Raw genomic sequence first — 14,246 nt, 5'->3', positions numbered from 1 at the left:
CAAAAACTGACCTTTTCCAGTCCTATGGCCATGGCTGAGTTTCCCAAATTTGCTGGCATATTGAATGCAGCACTTTAACATCATCATCTTTTAGGATTTGAAATAGCCCAACTGGAATTCCATCACCTCCACTAGCTTTGTTCATAGTGATGCTTTCTAAGACCCACTTGACTTTGCATTCCAGGATGTCTGGCTCTAGGAGAGTGATCACACCATCGTGGTTATCTGGGTCATGAAAATCTTTTTTGTATAGCTCTTCTGGGTATTCTTGCCACCTCTTCTTAATATCTTCTGCTTCTGTTTAGGTCCATACCATTTCTGTCCTTTATTAAGCCCATCTTTGCATGAAATATTCCCTTGGTATCTCTAATTTTCTTGAAGAGATCTCTAGTCTTTCACATTCTATTGTTTTCCTCTATTTCTTTGCATTAATCACTGATGAAGGCTTTCTTATCTCTCCTAGGTATTCTTTGAAACTCTGCATTCAAATGGGTATATCTTTCCTTTTCTCCTTTGCCTTTAGCTTCTCTTCTTTTCTCATTGTAAGGCTTTCTCAGACAACCATTTTGCCTTTTTGCATTTCTTTTTCTTAGGGATAGTCTTGATCACTGCCTCCAGTATAATGTCATGAACCTCTGTCCACAGTTCTTCAGGCACTCTATCAACCTTCGAATCTATTTTGAACAGTATGAAAAGGCAAAAAGATATGACACTGAAAGATGAACTCCCCAGGTCGGTACTTGCCCAATATGCTACTGGAGAGGCATGGAGTAATAACTCCAGAAAGAATGAAAAGACGGAGCCCAAGTGAAAACAACAGCCAGTTGTGTGTGTGACTGGTGATGGTAGTAAAGTCTGATGCTGTAAAGAATAATAATGCATAGGAACCGAGAATGTTAGGTCTACAAATCAAGGCAAATTGAAAGTGGTCAAACAGGAGATGGCAAGAGTGAACATCAACATTTTGGGAATCAGTGAACTAAAATGGACTGGAATGGTTAAATTTAATTCAGATGACCACTATATCTACTACTGGGCAAGAATCCCTTAGAAGAAATGGAGTAGCCCCCATAGTCAACAAAAGAGTCCAAAGTGCAGTGCTTGGGTGCAGTCTCCAAAACAACAGAATGATCTCTGTTCATTTCCAAGGCAAACCATTCAATATCACAGTAATCCAAGTCTATGCCCCAAGCAGTAATGTGGAAGAAGCTGAAGTTGAATGGTTCTATGAAAACCTACAAGAACTTCTAGAACTAACACCCAAGAAAGATGTCCTTTTCATCATAGGGGACTTACATGCAAAAGTAGGAAGTCAAGAGATACCTGGAGTAACAGGCAAGTTTGGCTTTGGAGAACAAAATGAATCAGGGCAAAGGCTAACAAACTTTTGCCAAGAGAAAGCCCTACTCATAGCAAACACCCTCTTCCATCAACACAAGAGATGAATTCACACATCAATTCACACATATTGACATCACCAGATGGTCAATATTGAAATAAAATTGATTATATTCTTTGCAGCCAAAGAATGAGAAGCTCTATACAGTCAGCAAAAACAGTACTGGAAGATGACTGTGGCTCAGATCATGAACTCCTATATGAACCATGCATATTTATTGAAGAAGAGGAAATAAAACTCAACTGTCAATAATGAGTTAATGTTGAAATTTACTGCGGGAATAAACTCTGTAAAGGGGCACAGGATCAGACAAGCTTTGTTGGGGTTGGGTGCCAAGTAGGTCAAATCAGTGGCAGGAACTAGGACACAAAATCCAGAGGTTGCACAACTCTCTAAATAGGCCTCCATCAATGTCTTTAGAGCTAGAGTGTTTTCCAGCCAAATCAAGACAAGGAGTTCATGACCAGGTTATAATCTATGTTAGAGAGTATGGGGACCCATCTTGTGCCTGCTATTTTGATAAGCACAACTTCAGCAATATAGTATACATCCTGCTCTCTCTCATTGTCTTTTTCCCTCTCACTCTTAGACTCTTGCTCTGTGTTCACTAAATAATTTGCAATAAGGTATACTAACTACTTCAGTTGCCCTTTGTTTTCAAAATCAATCACGACCCTGCTGGCCTTTCAGGTAAATAGGACTTATCTAAAACTTAGCAAAGCATTAAGACTTACATAGTTAGAGAAGAATCAGGCTTGTCCTCTATCAGTTGTAAAATTTCTATTGTTTATAAGCATGATATTAAAAGATGTTTGCTCTTTGGAAGAAAAGCCATGACAAACCTAGACAGTGTATTAAAAAGCAGAGAGATTACTTTGCCAGCAGAGGTCCATATAGTCAAACTATGGTTTTTCCAGTAGTCATGTATGGAGTGAGAGTTGGACCATAAAGAAGGCAGAATGCCAAAGAATTGATGCTTTTGAACTGTGGTACTGGAGAAGACTGTTGAGAGTCCCTTGGATTGTAAGGAGATCAAACCAGTCAATTCTAAAGGAAATAAATTCTGAAAATTCATTGGAAGAATTGATGCTGAAGCTGAAACTCCAATACTTTGGCCACCCGATGCGAACAGCTGACTCATTGGAAAAGACCCTGATGCTGGGAAAGATTGAAGGTGGGAGGAGAAGGGGACGACAGAGGATGACATGGATGGATGGCATCCCCAACTCGATGGACATGAGTTTGAGCAAGCTCTGGGAGATGGTGAAGGACAGGGAATCCTGGTGAGCCTCATGGGATCACAAAGTGTCGGACGTGACTGAGCTACTGAACAGCAACAACAAAGCATGAGAGGCTATTCTCAATGTGCAAGGGTGAGAACGGATTTTTTCCTATGATTTAGCAGTTGCTTCAATAAAATACTTAAGAATTGTTTCAGGAATAGTGAAGAAACAAATGTTGATGAATATTCACTTGTCCCTTTAAAATGCACCAATAAAAATTTGAATCATCAGGCATTCTGACTGATTCTGAACTAGGTGGAATGATCTTATGCCCTAGCATAACTATTCTGATTTCTGAGGATAAGTGGGCATATGTAATCCCCCCAAACCATCGCTTTTGCTCTCAACAAAAGATTATAATCAAGAAAATATAATTATCAACAGATCAGATGTCTTACTTCTGTTAGAATATGTAACAGAGTGGGAGCTATTCAGGAACTCTTACAAGGACCAAACAAATTTAATCGGCTTTGCTGAACGCCATCTTGCTTTTTATTTCTTCTTTCTCCCTTTCTCCTCTCCTTCCCTCCTTTCTCCTTTCTTCAGACTTTCATACTGAGCACACTTGTTTCTAAACTTACTTTAAAATTGAAGCATAGTTGATTTCCAAAGCTGTGTTAGTTTTCAGGTGTATAGCAAAGTGATTCAGTTTTGCATACATGTATATCTGTATCTTTTTTCAGATTTTTCCCTTAGAGGTTATTACAAAATATTGAGTATAGGTCCCCATACTACATAATAGGTCTTTGTTGATTATCTATTTTATATATGGCAGTATATATATATATATGTTAATCCCAAACTCCTAACTTCTTCCCCCTCCTTCCCCTTTGGTAAAAATGTTTGTTTTCCATGTCTGTGGAGCCATATCTGTTTTGTATATGTTAATTTGTATAATTTTATTAGATTCCACACATAAGTGCTGTCATATGATATTTATTTTTTTCTGTCTGGCTTACTTCACTTGGCATGAAAATAGGTCCATCCATACTGCTGCCAGTGGCATTATTTCATTCATTTTGATAGCCAATAATATTCATTGCATATATAATGTGTGTGTGTATATATATATGTGTGTGTATATATATATGTGTGTGTATATATATATATATATATGTACACACACACACACACACACACACACACACACACACACACATATATGGGCTTCCTTGGTGGCTCAGACTGCAAAGAAGCTGCCTGCAGAGAAAGAGACCCAGGTTCGATCCCTGGGTCAGGAAGGTCCCCTGGAGAAGGGAATGGCAACCCACTCCAATACTCTTGCCTGGAAAATTCCATGGACAGAGCAGCGTGGCAGGCTACAGGTCATGGGATCTCAAGGAGTCACTCACGGCCAAGTAACTTCACTTCTCAAGAATCAGACTGCTTGCCCCTTCTTGCTGGGAGGTCATCTGACAGTATGTTTTGCCTGATCAGAGTAAACACAGGCATGGCCATCCACATTCCCAGAACACTCTCCACCGATATTTTTGTTCAGAATCGGTGCACTCTGTGTATGCTATGAGTGTCTTTACACAGCTCTAAATGAGGAGGGAAAAGTGTTATCTTCAAGCTGGAAATCCAGACAGTAAGGGAAATCACTATATTCTTCCTGCGAAAGCAGGATTGTTGCAGCACTGTTTGCCAGTTCTTAGCGGGAAGTCATCACCCAGGGCGCTTTCACCGAATTCAGCTGAGAACAGGTGTGCAAGTCAGCACCCACAGAACACTCCCCACTGAACTCGTTAATCAGCAAATGGTGCAATCTGTCCTTGGGCTCCCTTACACAGCTTTCTAACTACAGGGACATTTGCTTTTCTTAACACGGGATTTGGAGCCTAATTGTGGAAGCAGCATTTCTTAGTACGGCTGCAATTCCTTGCCACTGGATCATTTCCAGTGGAATGTAAATTCCTTTGGTAACAAAACTAGACGGCACTCAGCACTCTCAGACACACAGCCTGTTTCCTCATGGGCAGTCCCAGTATGACCTAGGTACGGGTTCACAAGGCTCGGAAATATGAGGAAACATACTGGCTGTGACTTTGGAAATTGGGGCTCTGTGCAAACCTGGAGTTCTCACATCTTAAAATCTAGACTGTTGCTGATTGACAGATTCCTGAAAAATACTCCTTTTTGCCTTTCATTCATCAAAGGAACATAGATTTCACAGCATTCTGTTTGCTGAGACAGACTGCTCAGAAATCCTTGCTTGGAGGTCATTTTTAAGTAAAAAATTTCCCCTCACCTGTGTTACAGTAGGCAAATCCCCCACACTCACAGGGAAAAGCAAACAAACATCAAATGCCTGTTCCATCAAGTTTTCTCTGTAGGAGGGATCCAGTGATCCTAGGCCTGTCTGGAAAATTCTTGGATACTGCAGGGACACACACTGAGTGTGAACCTGGATACTGGACCTTCTTGGCAAAATTAGCATTTTCTTTCTGTTGGCCCTAAAAAGGTGCCACCTAGCAGTTACCTAAAAATCCATCCAATTGCTGTTTTCTTACTTGTGACAGCAATATCTTTGGTCAACCTTTTGAGATTTGTGAAGCAGAAGGCGGCTTGCGACTCCTAGCCTCTGGCCGGTTTCCAGTGGAATGTCAACTAATCCAGGTAACAACAGTATGGCACCCCACTCTCAGACACACTCCCGCAGCCTGTTTCCTCTTGGCCAGTCCCAGTATGACCTAGGAATGCAATTACAAGGATCGGAAAGTGCAGGGAAACATACTGCCTTGACCCTGGAAATTAGGGCCTCTGGGCAAACCTGGAGTTCTCACATCTTAGAATTTAGACAGTTGCTGATAAATAGATGCCTGAAAAGCGCTATTTTTTTGCCTTTTATTCTTTGAAGGAATGTACGTTTCCCAGCATTCTATTTGCTGAGAGTAACCCACTACTTGCAAATCCTTGCTTGGAGCTCATTTTTAAGTAACAATTTCCCCTCACGGGTGTCACAGTAGGGAAGGATCGCATAACTACAGGTAGAAACAAACAAAGAAAAAAACCCATGTTTCATCAGTTTTTCTCTGTAGGAGGGATCCAGTCATCCTAAGTCTGTCTGGAAAATTCTTGGATAGTGCTTGGACACATACTGAGTGTGAACCTGGATAATGGACCTTGTTGGCAAATTAGCATTTTCTCTCTGCTGGCCCTAAAAGGTTGTGGGCTAGCAGCTGCCTAATAATCCATCCAATTGATGTTTTCCTACTTATGACATCAATAGGTTTGGTCAAACCTTTGGGACTTCTGAAGCAAGCAGGCAGCTTGCAACTCCTTGGGGCAGGATTATTTCCATTAGAATGTCAACTAACCACTTACCATCACTTCCTCTGGGACATTTTCATCGTTCTCATTACAACTTTCCTCCTTTACGATGACAAGCTTGCCTGCGCTGAGTTCCTCCAGCTGCATATCTAGAGGCTTTAGAATAGCAGCAGGGCCAATATTCCCACAACCAGTGATTTCTTCTACAACTTCATCTGTGTTCATCTCACTTCTAGCTTTATCGTTTTCATTTCTCCTGTGCACTTTCGTCTCTACTGGCCAAATCTGGTTATCCACTTTGTAAAGCATCACATAGTTAACAAGGAGACAGCACAACAAGGTGCTCTGCCATCTGAGGGAACTGACTAACAGATGGGCGGTGACCAATTCCTAGCAGGATTTGAGAGAAGTAAGGTGAATACTAGTCCCTGATCTTGCAGCACATGTGTTACATAGGGACGGATTTGTGGACCTAACGACTTACAACTAATATACCATAGTAACTGAAATTTGAACTGTGCTGTTAGGGAACTGGTTTATTTAACTAAGTCAATGTCAGTGAAATTGATGGGCCTGGGAATTATATGAATTTGAGGACTGCCTATATACTGCTTGTTTACATTGACCCAGTCAGGCTTGAAGCTCACTGACTGGTGAGTAAATAAATGATTACATTGGGCCTGCCTAAATAATCCAGGATAATCTCCCATCTCCAAGTCAGCTGATTAGCAGCTTTAACACTATCTGCAAACTTAATTCCCCTTTGCTATTTAATCTCATATATTCTCAGGATCCTGGGATTGATTTGGCCTTAGACATCTCTGAAGGGCCATTACTCCGCTGACAGTAACTCCCGACTCAGTAGGATTAAGGGCCCTACCTTCCCTTTAACTCCCTCAAAACTCCCATCTTCTAATTTCTCTCATCTACACTTTGACATCCCCAAGCTTCCCGTCATTTATATACTGTTTTGTACCCATAATTAAACCATTTGTACTACATTCATGGATTCATTCTAAAATCTGAAAAAATCAGTAACTTACTTAATTTTCTATATAATTCTAGGCTCAAAGTAATTTTCCCCTCAGAATTTTGAAGGTGTTGCTCCATTGTGTTACTAACATCCAGTGTTTCAAATGAGATGTCTGATGCTAATCTGATTTTATCTGGGGGAGTAGGGGTAGGAGGAACTCTGTTCCCAAGTATTCTATCCACAGGAGGTTGGGTAGGGGTGATGATGGGTATTATTTACTATTTAAGAATTTCTATTAACACTCTTGCTTTTTTGCGGAGCTTCACCCTGGCCCTCTCTCGCCTCTAGGGGGACTTTCCATGGTTCTTTTGTTGGACTAGTGCCCTCCCTGGGAGCATTTCCCTGACTTGTGGCTTCTATTTTAAGTAGCAGCTTCCCCACCCAGCCTCATGCACCACCATTTTCTTCTTCCAGTTTTCTATTTTTCAGAAACTATCCATATCTGTCATCCACCCTCATTTGCTTTAATGTAAGGAACTTGTTCCTGTTATCCCTTTGAAAATCAAAGTGTTAGTAGTTCAGTTGTGTCCTACTCTTTGTGATCCCATGGGCTGTAGCCAGCCAGGTCCCTTTGTCCACGGAATTCTCCAGGCAAGTATATTGGAGTGGGTAACCATTCCCTTCTCCAGAGGATCTTCCTGACCCAGGGATCAAGCCTGGGTCTCCTGCATTGCAGGCAGACTCTTAAAGATCTGAGCCACCAGGGAACTATCATTTTAAATGAATGAATGTAAGATCCCTATCTTATACCACTAAAATAACTCAAAATTAAAGACATAAATATAAGACCTGAAATCATAAAACTCCTAGAAGAAAACATAGGGAAAAAGCTCCTTGACCTTGGTCTTGACAATGATTTCTTGGATATGACACTTAAAGCACAAACAACAAAGGCAAACAAATGAACAAACAAACAAAAAAAAGTGGGGCTATATTAAACTAAAAAGCTCTGCATAATTTTAAGTCAACACAACTTATGGACAGGAAGAAAATATTTGCAAAGCACACATCTAATAAGGGGTTAGTATCTGAAATATGCAAGCAACTCAAACTCAACAGTAAAGAAATCAATCTGATTAAAAATTGGGCAATAGACTGGAATAGGTACAGGTACAAGAAAACTCAATAGTGCTGATCATCAGGGAACTGCAAATTGAAACTACAATGAGATATCTCATCATACTTGTTATGAAAGCGACAATAGATAAGCAAGACAAATGCTTGCAAGGATGTGGAGAAAAGAGAACCCTAGAACACTGTTAGTGAGAATGTAAATTGTACAGTCACTGTGGAAAACATTATGGAGGTTTCTCAAAAAATTAAAAATAGATCTACCATATGATTCAGCAACCCTACTTCTCAGTATATATCTGAAGGAAGTGAAATCACTATCTGGAAGAGACACCAGTGCACCTTCATATTCATTGCAGCATTATTTACAATAGTCAAGGCATGGAAAAAATCTGAGTGCGTACAATGAATGAATGGATAACAGAGCTGTGAAACATATAATAGAATATTATTCAGGCATAAAAAGAGAAATCCTGCCATTTCTGACAACATGGATGGAACTTGAGAGTGTTATACTATGCGAAATAATCTGACAGAAGAAGACAAATTATGCATGATCTCACTTATAAGTGGGATCCAATAAAAGTGAATTTACAGAAAAAATAAATGTAGATATTGAGAAAGATGGGTGATAAATGCTATCATTAAATCTGCCATTTTTAACCCCAAACCTCTTCCCTTGTGTTTTAAAATTCTTTCACCAGAATGGAAATGTAAGACAAGCCTCATCATATGAGCTATCCTCATCCTGAGGTGCCCTGGTAACCCCTCGTCCTGACTTGGGCATAAGAGCTCAAAATGGGACATGATGGGGTTCCCTTGCCCCTGCCTCCCATCACCTAAGAGCTCGCAGTTCTTGGCTCACTCGCTTCCCTGAAACCCAGGGACTCCAGCGTTAACTATGGTAAAACTGAAGCCCAAGAGTTCATATCTTAACAATTTGATTCTATTAATCTGAACTAACAGCTATTCAAAGGCCTGTCTGCCCTCTGTATGACTCCCTGTAAAACTCCTGTGTATCTCCTGTATAGTAACCCTGTATAATTCCCTGTATAACTGACTCATAGATAACTCTGATTAGGTTGTCAATGAGAAAAGGTTCCTTGCCATATCAGTAAATACATGATGTTGCAGCCATCAAGACATCACATTATAGGGCCCCCAAAGTGAGCCCCAAGGGAATTCAGGGTAGAAGGAGAATGCCTGCCATCTAGCAGTCAGCTGCAGTCACCCTGATGGTGTGCCTTGCAGAGACTCAGGATGAGAAAGTACGGGATATTGGCCCCAGACAGCTGAGGAGTGATTTCAGTGAGCCCAGACTCTTGCATCTTCCCATACATAGAGAAGTGCTAAATGTCTTAACTCGAGATACCTGGTTTTCTATAATTAAGAGTAATCTTTTGCTATTCTGACTTCCTGGTCTTTGTTGCAAAAACATCTACATATCCTAGCTCCTCCCTTACCTTTTCAGAGTAGTCCCTTAGAGCTATCCGAGAGGCTGTGTCCCAGGCTTAAGTCCTCCACTTTGTCTGCCAAGTAAAACATAATTTTCAACTTTCAAGCTGTGCATTTTTTTTTCAGTCAGCTAGGTAAGATACTGTGTCCTCTTGGAGATTTCCATGGAGCAGGGCTTGAGGAAAGATGCTAACAGGCATTACCTATTGACCAGGGTCCAGGCTGATCACCTCCTGCATCTGGTTGCAGTGGACATACAAGTGGGGTCAGCATAAATTTGGCATTCCTAGAGACATAAAAGCCAAAAGACTTTACATTTACTGGTATTTCTTTCTCCTAAGCCCTGAACGTCACACCTACTCTTAGGGTAGAAGCTAAAACATTCTACTCTGTCTACTCCTTTTCAAAAGTCTCTGTGTTCCAGAGGAATTTAAAAGAAATAGCATAACTCTATGGCTGATTCATATCAATGTATGACAAAACCCACTGGAAAAAAAAAAGAAATAGCAGCAGGAAATCTAGTACTTCTAAAAGGGAAATCTCCCCAAGTTATCTCAGGATGAAAGTATGAAGTCATTACTGTTAACTTGTCAGGGGCTGGAAGGTGAATCTGGAGACTGACTATGCACAGCACAGGCACCTCAGAAATTGACATCTAAGGTTTTCCTTGGGGAAGATTTTTTAAAAAATTAACTTCTTTATCATTTTTTGGCTGTGGTGGGTCTTCGTTACTGCATGCGGGCGTTCTCTAGTTGTGGGGCTACCACTAGAACCAGGGGCTACCGTTCATGGAGGTGCGCAGGCTTCTCGCTGCAGTGGCTTCTTCTGTTGCAGAGCAGAGGCTCTAGGTACGTCAGCTTCAGCAGTTTCAGCTCTTGGGCTCAGCGGTTGTGGTACAGAGGTCTGCTCAGAGGCATATGGGATTGTCCCAGACCAGGGAAAGAATCGGGGTCGCCTGCATTGCAAGGCGGATTCTTAACCATCGGACCACCAGGAGGTGCCCTTGCGGGCGATTTCAGTCCAGACTTTTCTCTGCTCCTTGGGCAGTCCTCTGCTTTCCTCCTCCTCCTGTCTCTACCCCCACACCTTTAAGTCTACGGCGTGGCCTTAACTCTGCATTTTTTACTAAGTGCCCTTACATGCCAGCAGAGAAACTAAACACAACAAAACACCGGTGCTTGTTCCCTTCCTCAGTTACTGTGACTCAAGCCATGTGCCCCATCTCGGATTTTATACTTTGAGGGGTGGGTCAGAAACGACTGTGCCTAAGTTCCACTGATTTCTTCAAATGATGTAGTCCAATTATGGACCGGGAGCCCCCTGCTTTTAAATAAAGCGAAGGAACAGGAGTGTTTAGTCCTGCCTTCAGTGCTGGAATCAGCATAGAAAAAAAAAAAAAACAGAAAAATATAAAAAATTGTTGATTCATGATGTCAGTTCAATAAATGCACCCTTTCTTTCCCCCTTAAAGCACCTGTGTTTTTGTTGTTGTCGTTTGTTTGTTTTGTTTTTTAACTTTTCATTTGGGTTTCAGAGTTATCAACTTTCATTGTTGGGCCCAGCGTGAGGCAAGCAGGAGAGACTCCATCTTGAAGCCTGTCATCCGTCTTTAAGGCGGGATGTAAACTGGGCCTGAACCCTGCCCAAGAGTGAGGAAACCACTGCTAATGAAAACCAGGTCTCCTGGAGACTTCCCTCCCTACCGATGGCAAATGGAGACTGTAGCTGAGGCCAGGTTGCTCCTGTTAGATTAACCATGGAGACATTCCCCCTTTGATATATAATCATTGCTCTCCCCCTTTAACCTTAATTGCTTGTCCTCCTATCACCTACTTGTTGTAAAACTCAATCACACGCAACAAAGAGGTTGCTATCATGCAACCAGTCACCTAGCCGGGGTGGGGGGTGGGTGAAAAACCAGGCCTCTCAGAAACATCAGGGTCCTTGCTGGGAACTGATTCCCCTTGGACCCGCTGGCGTAAACAACTGTACTCCACTGTCTTGAGTGTCCTCTGAGGTGTGTTTTGCGACTCCGGATTCCACAAAATTTCTGGTATGTTGGCTGGGAAGCCCTCGGAGATACAGGCCCGTTGAGCCTCCGCCTGCAGCTCGCAGGGATGAGAGCCTCCGGGAGGGGAAGGCGCCTCCCTCTCCGAATCGGCTCGTTTTAGTGATTTGTCCTTCCAGGCGGACTTCACAACTGTTGTCAACAGAAGGGAAGCGTGCAGACAGGTCCCACTGTAACAGTGGAAGAAGGGGACTGAGCAACCCCTTGGGGCTGGATGAGTGTTTGGCGGCTGTGTCCTCGTAGGCTTGGTAGGGAATTGTTTACTGAAATAAGTGGTACTCTGTTAACTAGGCCTGTACTGGTTGTTTGGCAACAAATCTTTTGGTTTCCAAGGGACTGTCCCCTTTCCCGAGACACCTCCCGTTCTCCTTAGGGACTCTGGGATCTCCCAAAGCATTGTTTGGGGTTGGATTGGGAACTGTGCCTTTGGACGCACGTTTGCCTGCACCGACCAGTGATAAGGCGGTCTTGGATTTAGCAAGGATCAGACTTGTGCAGAGAAGAGTATGTGGAAGCCTTAATTGATTGGATCTGGCTGGCTACCGAGAGAGGAGCACGAGAGGTAATACAGAAGGAAAGTATGAGCAGGATGGGTAGTGGAAATCCAAGCCGATCGTTCTTGGATGCATGATTAAAAACTTCAGAAAGGGCTTTGGAGGAGACTATGGTGGAAAGCTAACCCAGAATAAGCTTAAAAGCTTTTGTGAGATAGACTGGCTATCCTTTGGGGAAGGACGGCCCTCAGAGGGAACCCTAAAATTGGGCAAAATTTGGGCTGTGTACTCTATGGTAACCGGGTAGCCAGGCCACCCACATCAGTTTCCGTACATTGACTCATGGCTACTAACTGCACAAAACCCACCCCCTCGGGCCCGGGGACGTTACCTTGACAAAGGAGAAAGCAAGATTCTGCTGGCGCAGGCAGAACCCAGGTAAGAAAAGTCGAAAACAAGAATATATCAAGATCCAGAGGAAGAGGGGCTTCCACTTCCTCCCCCACACTGGGAACACATGTGAACTCCCAGAGCAGGAGGAGGAAGTAGGAAAAGAGAGATTTTCCTGCCCCACCTCCCCCGGTGCAGGTAGCTCCTTTCCTTCCTGCTGCACCACAGAGTAGGATGGGAGAAACTGTGCCAGCATTACACCCCCCTCCCTGGTTCAGAGGAAGGCAAAAAGGGAGAGCCGAGTGTTCAGAGGCAGATGAGGTCTACAAAGAAGTCTCAAGAGAGAGAGGTTTTGCAGATGCCTCTTAGGGAAGTCCAGGCAGCACCGCAGGTGGGGTCAGTTCAGTTCATTTCAGCCGCTCAGTCGTGTCTGACTCTTTGAGACCCCACGGACTGCAGGCTTCCCTGTACATCATCAACTCCCAGACTTTACTCAAATTCATGTCCATGGAGTCGGTGATGCCAGCAATCCTCTGTCGTCCCCTTTTCCTCCCACCTTCTATCTTTCCCAGCATCAGGGTCTTTTCAAATGAGTCAGTTCTTCACATAAGGTGGCTAAAGTATTGGAGTTTCAGCTTCAGCATCAGTCCTCGCAGTGAATATTCAGGACTGATTTCCTTTAGGATGGACTGGTTGGATCTCCTTGCAGTCCAAGGGACTCTCAAGAGTCTCCTCCAACACCACAGTTCAAAAGCATCAACTCTTCAGCACTCAGCTTTCTTTATAGTCCAACTCTCACATCCATACATGAATACTGGAAAAATCATGGCCTTGACTAGATAGACCTTTGTTGGCAGAGTAATGTCTCTGCTTTTTAATATGCTGTCTAGGTTGGTCATAACTTTCCTTCCAAGGAGCAAGCATCTTTTAATTTCATGGCTGCAGTCACCATCTGCAGTGACTTTGGAGCCCCCCAAAATAAAGTCTGCCACTGTTTCCACTGTTCCCCCATCTATTTGCCATGAAGTGATGGGACCAGAACCATGATCATAGTTTTCCGAATGTTGAGTTTTAAGGTGGGGTCAGATGGGCACATTCATCTGGCCCCACTGCTCTTTACTACCAGCCATTCTCCATATATAAGGAAAGGGGACTATTAACTGCAACTGACAAAGAGATAAACAACAAAGAGGAAATTTCGCTGCTGTTGGAAGCAGTGTGGGAACGCGCTGCAGTGGCAGTAATGCACTGTAGAGGCCGCCAGAGGGCGGACACACCCCAGGCGAAAAGGAACTGTCTGGCCGATGGAGCAGCAAAAGCAGCCGCCCAGGTCAGTGCAGCAACCAAACCTATGGTGATGCCTGTGGCGTCGAGCCTACTAACCGCCCAGGCGGCCCCAGTCCATGGCGAGGATGAAACCACCTGGGCACGGACTGAGCAAGAGTTCAGCTTGGTATTTTGTCATACCATGTCTGATAGCCGTTTGTGCAGATGCAAGCCGCGCATGTGTAACCTGTGCCAAGAATAAGGGAACGCTCCATTTAAACATCTAGAAGTGGGCTTCACGGAGGTAAAGCCATGCCGAGGACACAAATATCTGCTGGTGATGGTTATGTACTTTTACGGGATGGGTAGAAGCTTACCCCACCAAGGCTGAAAAAGCAAAGAAGTGGCCCGATTCTTGCTGAGACACATTATTCCTAGGTTTGGGTTCCCTCTGAGTGTAGAGTCAGATAATGGGCCTGCGTTTGTGGCTGAATTACTCCAACTGGTCTACAAAGCA

The 14,246-nt window shown here is 43.2% G+C and overlaps 1 long non-coding RNA gene across 3 annotated transcripts in view; it reads right to left on the bottom strand.

Moving 5' to 3' along the window:
- Positions 1–14,246, bottom strand: part of LOC136171799 (uncharacterized) — a 36,303-nt gene that overhangs the window by 10,661 nt on the left and 11,396 nt on the right. The window contains exon 3 of one of the 3 annotated variants that reach the window (XR_010663915.1): positions 9,715–9,797. The exons of the other annotated variants lie outside the window; for them this stretch is intronic. This is a non-coding gene — a long non-coding RNA (uncharacterized lncRNA). The remainder of the gene's footprint in view (positions 1–9,714; positions 9,798–14,246) is intronic. 3 annotated transcript variants of the gene reach the window in all.

Source organism: Muntiacus reevesi, chromosome 7 (genome assembly GCF_963930625.1).
Source record: "Muntiacus reevesi chromosome 7, mMunRee1.1, whole genome shotgun sequence".
Classification (NCBI taxonomy): Eukaryota; Metazoa; Chordata; class Mammalia; order Artiodactyla; family Cervidae; genus Muntiacus; species Muntiacus reevesi.
Note: the sequence above shows the minus strand (reverse complement) of the source record. Positions and strands in the feature narration are given on the sequence as shown.